The 9,323-nt window shown below is 42.1% G+C and overlaps 2 non-coding genes across 2 annotated transcripts; both read right to left on the bottom strand.

Annotated features, from left to right (window-relative positions):
- Positions 1 to 4,048: 4,048 nt before the first annotated feature.
- TRNAM-CAU (transfer RNA methionine (anticodon CAU)) lies at positions 4,049 to 4,120 on the bottom strand. Its single transcript has one exon. It is a non-coding gene; the product is annotated as a tRNA-Met (tRNA).
- A 1,474-nt stretch (positions 4,121 to 5,594) lies between these two features.
- On the bottom strand, positions 5,595 to 5,668 carry TRNAN-GUU (transfer RNA asparagine (anticodon GUU)). Its single transcript has one exon. It is a non-coding gene; the product is annotated as a tRNA-Asn (tRNA).
- Positions 5,669 to 9,323: the final 3,655 nt, after the last annotated feature.

Genomic DNA, 9,323 nt, shown 5'->3' with positions numbered 1-9,323 from the left:
ATTGGAGGAACTCTACAACCTGTAATAAGAAGTCTTGTACTTTGAATGTAACAAATGTTGTAACTTTTTGTGTAATGAAATTTTAAATAAAATAAAATGACAAAATAAGAAATATAGGGGATGGTATGAAAAGACAATTTGTGTACGCGGGTGCCCCACAAGGCTTCCCTGGATGCTGCATGTCGTCTTCTTCGAGGTCGAGGGTTACCTTGAGGTTACCTTGAGGTGCTTCCGGGGCTTAGCGTCCCCGCGGCCCGGTCGTCGACCAGGCCTCCTGGTTGCCGGACTGATCAACCAGGCTGTTGGACGCGGCTGCTCGCAGCCTGACGTACGAATCACAGCCTGGTTGATCAGGTATCCTTTGGAGGTGCTTATTCAGTTCTCTCTTGAACACTGTGAGGGGTCGGCCAGTTATGCCCCTTATGTGTAGTGGAAGCGTGTTGAACAGTCTCGGACCTCTGATGTTGACAGAGTTCTCTCTCAGAGTACCAGTTGCACCTCTGTTTTTCAACGGGGGTATTCTGCACATCCTGCCATGTCTTCTGGTCTCATGTGATGTTATTTCTGTGTGCAGGTTTGGGACCAGCCCCTCTAATATTTTCCACGTGTAAATTATTATGTACCTCTCCCGCCTGCGCTCAAGGGAGTACAGTTTTAGGCTCTTTAGTCGGTCCCAATAGTTTAGACGTTTTACTGAGTGGATTCTAGCAGTAAAGGATCTCTGCACGCTCTCCAGGTCAGTAATTTCTCCAGCTTTGAAAGGTGCTGTCATTGTGCAGCAGTACTCCACTCTAGAGAGCACAAGCGTTTTGAAAAGTATCATCATCGGTATAGCATCTCTAGTGTGAAAAGTTCTTGTTATCCAACATGTCATTTTTCTTGCAGTTGTGACGGCTACTGTATTGTGTTCTTTAAAGGTAAGGTCTTCCGACATGAGTACACCCAGATCCTTTACATTGCCTTTTCGTTCTATGTTATGATTTGCCTGAGTTTTGTACGTGGTTTCCGTTTTTATATTTTCATTTTTTCCATAGCGCATGAGCTGGAACTTATCTTCGTTAAACACCATATAATTTCTGTAGCCCATAGAAAGACCTGATCTACATCTGACTGGAGGTTCGCCGTGTCCTCTATGTTGCCAACTCTCATGAAGATCCTAGTGTCATCTGCAAAGGATGATACAGTGCTATAGGTTGTGTTCTTGTCTATGTCCGAAATGAGGATGAGAAAAAGTACTGGAGCAAGCACAGTACCCTGGGGGACTGAGCTCTTCACGGTTGATGGGCTGGATTTTATTTTGTTGACTATTACACATTGGGTTCTGTTGGTCAGGAAATTGTAGATCCATCTGCCTATTTTTCCGGTAATTCCTTTTGAACGCATTTTATGTGCAATAACACCATGGTCACATTTATCAAAAGCTTTTGCGAAATCTGTGTAAATTACATCCGCGTTATGTTTGTCTTCCATAGCATCTAATGCCATATCATAGTGGTCCAGCAACTGCGACAGGCAAGAGCGCCCTGTTCTGGAACCATGTTGTCCGGGGTTATGGAGTTGCTGTGATTCCATGTATTTTGTGATTTTACTTCTTAGCACTCTCTCAAAATTTTTTATGATGTGCGATGTTAGCGCTATCGGTCTGTAATTTTTTGCCTCTGCCTTATTTCCTCCTTTATGAAGTGGTGCTATCTCTGCTGTTTTTAGTATATCAGGAATAACGCCAGTATCTAGGCTTTGTCTCCACAGAATGTGGAGGGCCTGCGATAGTGGTTTTTTACAGTTCTTTATGAATATGGAGTTCCAAGAATCCGGGCCTGGTGCAGAGTGCATAGGCATACTGTTTATGGCTTCTTCAAAATCCAGTGGGGATAGGGTGACGTCTGATATATGATTTGATGTTGGTATCGTATCCATGAAAAATTCATTTGGGTTATCAATCTTTAGTGTGTTTAATGGCTCGCTGAAAACAGAGTCGTACTGCGTCCTCAGTAGCTCGCTCATTTCTTTGTTGTCATCGGTGAAAGTTCCATCTCCCTTTCGCAGGGGCCCGATACTAGATGTGTTTTTTTATCTTGATTTTGCATAGGAGAAAAAATATATCGGATTTCTTTCTATTTCACTGATGGCCTTTTGCTCTCTTTGCCTCTCCTGGGTTCTGCATGATTCTTGTAGCTTCCGTTCAATTGTTTCTATTTCTCTACCTAACCTTCTTCGCCGTTCTTGAGATAGGGTGCGACTCTCAAGTTGTTCCGCGATTCGTTTTCTTCGCCTATATAGGGAACGACGTTCCCGTTCCAATCTGCATCTCTTCCACTTTTTTCTTAGAGGTATGCGGTTTGATCATATTTCTAGTGCTACTGAGCTTATTTTTTCCAGGCACTGGTTCAGGTTTGCATTTCCTAGCTGTTCTTCCCAGTTTATTTCTGTGAAGTCCTGGTTTATTCGCTCCCAGTTTATCTGTTTATTATTGAAGTTGAATTTGCTGAAATCTCCACCGGGAATCTGGACTGGTTTTGAAGGTCTACTCCCCATGGTTGTCATAACTTCAATTAAGTTGTGATCTGAGTAACAGGTATTTGTAATCATTATGTTCCTGATCAATTCATCATTATTAGTGAAAATGAGGTCCAGCGTGTTCTCCTTCCTAGTTGGTTCTACTATTTGCTGGTTTAAGGCAAACCTGTCGCGCATCCGTAGCAGGTCATTTGCATGTGCCTGTTCATTTAGGCTACTTCCTGGTATTCTTTCTGATATTACTGTATTAGCCAGTTGCTTCCATTTCAGGTGCCGTAGGTTGAAGTCCCCAAGCAGGATGATGTTCGGAGCTGGATTTGTGAGGTTTTCCAAGCAGTGTTCTATTTTCATTAGTTGGTCTTTAAACTGCTGAGGGTTTGCCTCCGGTGACTTATATACAAGGACAATAACTACATTTAGAATTAGGGTCCCTACAAACTCAACCAAAGATGGTACCCCCTATATATTTATATAACCTATATCTATAAAATAGAATATGTTTATCCGAGGTTGGTGACCAGACACTTGGTGGGACTAGCCTCGCCCAGCTTTCCAAGATGAGTAATGTTGGGTAGGGGAGCGTCATAGCCTAGTCGGTGTCCGCCGAATTGTAATACTTTAAGAAATATCGGCATTTATATTACTTCCCTTACTTCATTACAAAATAAAATAAGGGCGAAGAGGTAGAACGGCTTATTGACAGAGCTCGGGTGCATGGGGGGAATTGTGTAAAATCCTGGTATGTGTCTCGGAGAGGCTGCAGGATCCAAGTAAAGTCAGAAGAACTTCTGGTTGCAATTCTTTTACCATGTCGTAGCTCAGTCGATTAAGGCAGCGTCTGGGATCCTCTCGGACGTAGGTTTGAACCCTCGTCACGGCCCTTGTGGATTTGTTCATTTGATGCATCACGCTATTGTGATTTCTGTGTGTAATCTATGTAGGAGCTTATGATATATTAATAGCAGTGCCTATAAGCAACACATCCATCCTCCATTGTGCATATATTGATGTAATGGACAATGGGATAGTAGAATTTGGTATTATTGAATTTGTATAAACCGGCAAAGGTTTTGTCAAATCAAATCAAATGTTTATTCAGGTAAAGTACATACATACATGGTGAGATACAAACATGTTGTGGGATTTATAGATAGAGCTTGTACATACAGTGTCTAAAGCCACTATTACGCCAAGCGTTTCGGGCAAGGTTGGCCCGAACCTTTGTATTTGTTTCTCATAAAACCTAACCTAACTTTCCATCCAAGGTCTAATACATGCTAACTGAGGCCAAATATAGTACATATATATGTTATACTAGGCCTAGGAATATATATGTTTGGTTTTAGCTGTATTTTTTCCAGACTATAAGGTGAATAGTACCAAGTTCTACTATGTAATTGTCCATTACGTCAATATTTAATTTATATGTACGATGTTCTACATAGTTACAAAATGTACAGGAGGATGGATTGTATTCATTAAAGATATAAACATTTCTTTTGGTTTGTTATGGTAGGAGAAAATTAGACTGTAGCAGAGCGTAGTTTCGATCTACGGACCTCTGGGTTATGGGCCCAGCACGCTTCCACTGCGCCACTCTGCTGCTGGTGTTATTTGGATGATACATTTTATAGATCTTTTATAATATTATAATTGGTAATATTTTCTTCATAAATAAAAGTATCAGTGTTTCTGCGCAGTAACGCACCAGTACGTACTGATCTTACGCATGGGATGCGCACATCATGGTTACTGGCCACAGCCAGCTGTGTATGACATACATCATAGCATGGGTATGTGATCACTGCTGCACACGATGGGTATGGGTTCACTACCACTCATGAACAGGACAAGTATTGGAGGCACTAACGCTCACAGGATAGGTATACATGGGGTCTACAGGATAAGTATAGGATCCACTCAGCCCTTGAGGCTGATCTGTCGTGTTTGTTGAGGTCTATAGCAACTCTTCTTGCATGTAAACATTCCAAGCATAAGAATTATATTTAGTGTCTGGACCTGGATTCATCAGTCAGTTACGCAAGTACTTACGAACATGTTATCTCAATCTTTGGCGACTTTACACATATTAAACAGTTGATGAGCTCCGAAGGACTGGGAGGCTGTTTATAATTATATATTATTTTCTAAATTGTTATGTTATGCCGCCAAAACTCGGTATGTAGATGTTCAACCCGTCCTCCTAATAGAACGGCGCCTTTTATACAATACAATACAATTTTATTTAGGTAAGGTACATACATACAATAAATTTTTACAAGGATTGGTAGACTTATAGGTAGAGCTAGTACATACAATGCCTAAAGCCACTATTACGCAAAGCGTTTCGGGCACTAAAGCGTTTCGGGCATTTTGACGAATACTCTTCCCGAGACCAACAATTAATTGTCGTACTAGAAAATGGTAGCGGCTCGTGAAACTGCAGCCCATCCTCTTGTGTTGGTAGTACTTATAGTAACGATGAGGACCAAAGTACACATATCGACGTACAACGCTATTACAAAGTAGAAATCTGAACTATTGAATTTAGACAAACCGGAAAAGGTTTTGAATTTATATTGCAAAGACAACCTTAACTAACTGAACCTTCCTAGGCCTAATACACTCTATCTGAGGCCTAATATCGTACATATATGTGTGCTATACTAGACCTTGGAATATATATATTTTTTTTAGCCTTTTTTGTTCAGACTATAAAGTGATAAGAACTATATACTTCACTTCAGACAATAAAGACAGTCTATAATTAAGACTATAATTAAGACTTCAGACTATAAAGTGATCAGTAAGTTCTATTATGTAATGACTTAGTACGTCAACGTTTGTACTATGGAGCATATACAACAACTACTGTGTAAACAGGAGGATGGGTCGCGACGTTGACATACTGTGCCGTTCTCTGTTGTGTTAGGATAAGGTCACTTACGCGCGAGAGTTTGTTGACGTTGGGAGACTTGAGGAGGACGGGCTGGATCACGGGGCCAAGTGTGACATCGCTGTCAAGTGTGTTATGTCGGTCTTGTCTGAGGTCAACCCCTAGAGTTGGCCTAAATAATCGCCCCCGGGTGGGCTCGAACCACCAACCTTTCGGTTAACAGCCGAACGCGCTAACCAATTGTGCCACGGAGGCTCGAGGAACGTACTAAACAAATTTGTAATAAGGCGGAATTACTTAGATATCGAAGTGTAATAATTATCTGAGTTTACTTGAGAGTTACTTATAGTGGCCTCGATCGGGACAGGAGGCCGGTGGTTTGTCGAAGGTCCCCCCATTTGCCTTGATGATCTTTTCCTGATGATGATAATTCCTATAGTGTCCTAATACCTAAGGTAACCTTGTGTCTAGTGGTCACGACGGAGACGGGAAGCCGGCAGCTTGTCAATGGTTCCCCCATTTTTCTTAAGTTTCCTCCATTTTTTTTATTCCCTAATTATCCTCCTTTCCCCCCACAAAAAAGAGTAACAACAACAAAAATGACTCTGGGGTTGGAGTCCCTGTGCCTTCTTGTACCAACTTCGAGGTTAACTCCGGAGCTGGAGCCCCCTGGGGGGCAGTTCCTTGTTGCCTTCAACCTCGTTCTGACAGTTCCTGCGACGGCGCTGGAACCAATCTTATTGGCGTTTGCCTTTCCAATTGAGACGTTCGGTGCTGTGGAGAGGGGGACCTGCTGCATGGGTGACAGCTTCTCCCCCTTATCAACCTACCCTGGCTTTACGCCCTGGAGAGGCCACTCCAGACCGACAACCAGAGCGCAACTCCATAGTCTCCTGAGACAGATGGACGCCTACTACTTGGATGGTCCACCAGTTTTTACATTCTTGTAAAGCCACTAGCACGCATAGCGTTTCGGGCAGGTCCTTTATCCTAATATGACTAATTCCTAAGATTAATATTAATCTTAATTAATAACTCCTGAATACGACCCGTCAACTCGTTTCACTGCAGGGTGAAGAGAGGCGTATTGTTAAGGATTGGAACCCAGTCAATCCTCCCCGGCCAGGATACGAACCCAGACTATACTGTTCGCGAAGTGCTGGGGCTAGGGTTTCACCACTGCGCCACGGGGACTGCATGCACGGGGACCAGTCATTGAAAGTTGCACAACAATTGGGAACTCAAGTAAGAAAGTCAACTTTATTTTCAAGGAAAATAAAGTTATTGAACTGTAAACATCTCTGGTGCGGCCACATTTGGACTGCTGTATCAAGCATAGAGGCCTCAGCTTCAGAACATATCTGCTTTAGAGAGAGTACAACACAGAGCGACAAAAAGCATCTCAGAAGTAAATCGGCTCCCATACCAGGAACGGTTGAGGGCCCCAGGACTAACACAGCAAGCCAGACGGGGCATGGTGGCTCCCATACCAGGAACGGTTGAGGGCCCCAGGACTAACACAGCAAGCCAGACGGGGCATGGTGGCTCCCATACCAGGAACGGTTGAGGGCCCCAGGACTAACACAGCAAGCCAGAAGGGGCATGGTGGCTCCCATACCAGGAACGGTTGAGGGCCCCAGGACTAACACAGCAAGCCAGACGGGGCATGGTGGCTCCCATACCAGGAACGGTTGAGGGCCCCAGGACTAACACAGCAAGCCAGACGGGGCATGGTGGCTCCCATACCAGGAACGGTTGAGGGCCCCAGGACTAACACAGCAAGCCAGACGGGGCATGGCGGCTCCCATACCAGGAACGGTTGAGGGCCCCAGGACTAACACAGCAAGCCAGAGTATACAGAACAGTGTACATAATAAAGAGCCCCGAACAGTATACAGAAGAGTGTACAGTATACAGAACAGCAGTACAGTATACAGAACAGCATACAGTGTATGGAACAGGGTACAGTATACAGAACAGATTACAGTGTACAGAACAGTATACAGTATACAGAACAGCATACAGTATACAGAACCCCGTACAGTATACAGAAGAGTGTACAGTATACAGAACAGTGTACAGTATACAGAACAGTGTACAGTATACAGTATACAGAACAGTGTACAGTATACAGAACAGTGTACAGTATACAGAACCCTGTACAGGATACAGAACAGTGTACAGTATACAGAACAGTGTACAGTATACAGAACAGTGTACAGTATACAGAACAGTGTACAGTATACAGAGCTCTGTACAGTATACAGAACAGCGTAAAGTATACAGAACAGTGTACAGTATACAGAACAGTATACAGAACAGTGTACAGTGTACAGAACAGTGTACAGTATACAGAACAGCATACAGTATACAGAACAGTGTACAGTATACAGAACAGTGTACAGTATACAGAACAGTGTACAGTATACAGAACAGTGTACAGTATACAGAGCTCTGTACAGTATACAGAACAGCGTAAAGTATACAGAACAGTGTACAGTATACAGAACAGTATACAGAACAGTGTACAGTGTACAGAACAGTGTACAGTATACAGAACAGCATACAGTATACAGAACCCTGTACAGTATACAGAACAGTGTAGAGTATACAGAACAGTGTACAGTATACAGAGCAGTGTACAGTATACAGAGCAGTGTACAGTATACAGAACTCCGTACAGTATACATAACAGCATACAGTACACAGAACAGTGTAGAGTATACAGAACAGTGTAGAGTATACAGAACAGTGTACAGTATACAGAGCAGTGTACAGTATACAGAGCAGTGTACAGTATACAGAACAGTGTACAGTATACAGAACAGTGTAGAGTATACAGAGCAGTGTAAATTATACAGAACTCCGTACAGTATACATAACAGCATACAGTATACAGAACAGTGTAAGTATACAGAACAGCGTACAGTATACAGAACAGTGTACAGTATACAGAACAATGTACAGCATACAGAACAGTGTACAGTATACAGAACAGTGTACAGTATACAGAACAGTGTAAGTATACAGAACAGTGTACAGTATACAGAATAGTGTAAGTATACACAACAGTGTAAGTATACAGAACAGTGTACAGTATACAGAACAGTGTACAGTATACAGAACAGTGTAAGTATACAGAACAGTGTACAATATACAGAACAGTGTAAGTATACAGAACAGTGTAAGTATACAGAACAGTGTAAGTATACAGAACAGTGTACAGTATACAGAACAGTGTAAAGTATACAGAACAGTGTAAGTATACAGAACAGTGTAAGTATACAGAACAGTGTACAGTATACAGAACAGTGTAAGTATACAGAACAGTGTACAGTATTCAGAACAGTGTACAGTATACAGAACAGTGTAAGTATACAGAACAGTGTACAGTATACAGAACAGTGTACAGTATACAGAACAGTGTAAGTATACAGAACAGTGTAAATATACAGAACAGTGTACAGTATACAGAACAGTGTACAGTATACAGAACAGTGTACAGTATACAGAACAGTGTAGGTATACAGAACAGTGTACAGTATACAGAACAGTGTAAGTATACAGAACAGTGTACAGTATACAGAACAGTGTACAGTATACAGAACAGTGTAAGTATACAGAACAGTGTACAGTATACAGAACAGTGTAAGTATACAGAACAGTGTACAGTATACAGAACAGTGTAAGTATACAGAACAGTGTACAGTATACAGAACAGTGTACAGTATACAGAACAGTGTAAGTATACAGAACAGTGTACAGTTTACAGAACAGTGTACAGTATACAGAACAGTGTAAGTATACAGAACAGTGTACAGTATACAGAACAGTGTAAGTATACAGAACAGTGTACAGTATACAGAACAGTGTACAGTATACAGAACAGTGTAAGTATACAGAACAGTGT

Source organism: Procambarus clarkii, chromosome 69, assembly GCF_040958095.1.
Source record: "Procambarus clarkii isolate CNS0578487 chromosome 69, FALCON_Pclarkii_2.0, whole genome shotgun sequence".
Taxonomy (NCBI): Eukaryota; Metazoa; Arthropoda; class Malacostraca; order Decapoda; family Cambaridae; genus Procambarus; species Procambarus clarkii.
Note: the sequence above shows the minus strand (reverse complement) of the source record. Positions and strands in the feature narration are given on the sequence as shown.